This window comes from Jaculus jaculus, unplaced genomic scaffold, assembly GCF_020740685.1.
Source record: "Jaculus jaculus isolate mJacJac1 unplaced genomic scaffold, mJacJac1.mat.Y.cur mat_scaffold_49_1_773495_arrow_ctg1, whole genome shotgun sequence".
In the NCBI taxonomy this organism is placed as follows: Eukaryota; Metazoa; Chordata; class Mammalia; order Rodentia; family Dipodidae; genus Jaculus; species Jaculus jaculus.
Genome location: NW_025423501.1, coordinates 611,455 through 613,551, shown reverse-complemented (window position 1 = coordinate 613,551; position 2,097 = coordinate 611,455).

Genomic DNA, 2,097 nt, shown 5'->3' with positions numbered 1-2,097 from the left:
CCCAGTAGGAAGCGGCCCTTGAATTTCTGCAGAAACAGACCCAACGCAAGGTGGTAATGCCTGCAACAGATACCTGATCCTTCCCATTGTGGATGACATCACACATCAACAGGCATCAAGAACTGCACATGGAGGCTGGAGGGATGATGGTTTATCAGTTAAGGCAATTGCCTATGACGCCTGAGGGTCAAGATTCAATACTCCAGGTGCCAGTTAAATAAGAAAACCATGTTGGCACATGCATCTGGACTTCCCTTGCCGTGGCTGGAGGGCCTGGTGCACCCACTATAGTAAGCTCACGCTCCCCCCCTCCGCTTCTTGTACTTTGTCACCACTAAGTCAGACATAAAGACTGCTCCTGAACAAGTGCAGAGTTAAGTCAGTGGTGAAGGCACTTGCTGGCCAAGCCAAAAGGACCTATCTTGGATTCCACAGTAGCCAGGAAAAGTCATGGGCATAAGGTGGTACATTTGGCTAGAGTTCATTGGCAGGGGCTGGAGGCCCTGGCATGCCCATTGTCCCTCTACTCTCCCTCAATGTATATCCAAAAACTGCTCCTGGACCTGAGTTGTGATCCACAGAACCCACATCACAAGCAAAATCCACAGTAAACATCTGGGAATCACAGTGCACCTACGAGAAAAGAGGAGGCCAAGGCACAGAACCACAGAAATGAACCAGCATGCTAAATAAGAGACTATCTCGAAGTAGAAGGAGCCGATATACACCCTATGTTGTCCTTTCACCTCCACATATGATCTGTGGTGCATGTAAACCAAAAGGCGTGTGCATGTTTGTGTGGGCATTTATAGGACAGAGAAGCAGGATGTAACTATAAAGTGCCAGAAACTAACCAGATAATAGGTATGTCCAAAAAGTCCACTGAAGAAGTGTTTAAAACCTTGCTGGAAATCCATGAGATTTCAGCAAACTTGAAGAAACTCATCAATATTCTAACAAAAACTCAACTGACAGGAAGAATTCATATTTGCTTGTTTCCAGTTATGGTCTCACTCTCGGCCTTGAACTCACCCTGGGCCTCCACGCTGACTTTGAACCAAGTCATCCTCCTATATCTGCCTAACAACTGCTGGAATTGAAGAAAACAAACCATCATGCCCTACATTTCAGTTTAAATGTTTCAAAGCTTCTATTTATATCCATGCAGAGAGAGAATGAAGAGAGACATAGAGAGGAAGCGAGAGCGTGAGTGTTGATCACCAGGACGTCTCTGCTCTGCAAATGAACTCTAGATGCAAGCAGTATTGTGCATCTAGCTTTATGTGGGAAACGGAAAATAGAACTTGGGTCAATAGACTTTGCAGGAAACTAACGTGGCCTTTCAGGCATTTCTCCAGTACTTGAATAAAAGAAATCCAAAAGGGTGAGTATTGCAAATCATGTGACAGCTGACTTCTCAAAAGACACCCTAAAGACCAGCAGAAAGTGATGTCACATAAATCAGATTTTTTGACTAAGGAGGGAAAATACTACCTTTTCACCACCCAAACAGAGTCATTCTTAACAGTTTTACCACACAATTTATTTTCATTCATTTCCTTCATCGATAGAGAGGCAGAAAGAGAGATATTGAGAGAGGGAGGTAGAGAGAGAACTGTCACCACAAGGCCTCCAGCCACTGCCAATGAACTCCAGACCTACGTAGCCCCTTGTGCATCTGGCGAACCTGGGTCCTGAGAATTTGAACCTTGGTGCTTTGGCTATGGAGGCAAATGCCTTAATCACTAAGCCTACTATCTAGCCCATTCCTTCTAAAACATGTTTGATTTTGTTGAGATGAGTAAAATAAAAAGTTCCATTTTCTAGGGGGTGAGTGCATACGCAGGCAAGTGTACACACACACACACACACACACACACACACACACACACACACAGACCCGACAAAATAAAGGAGGGGAGAAAGCTGATCCAAATATGACTTGCTGATGTCAACACTTTTGAAAACCTATGGGTTATCTCTCCATCCTTCTTTACTTCCTGATGTCACTAACCAGACCAAGAGCTTTTGTGAGCTCTCACTTGCATCTTCTGCTGATGAAATGTCCTTCATTTGCCTGACTTTCCCTAGGAAGGT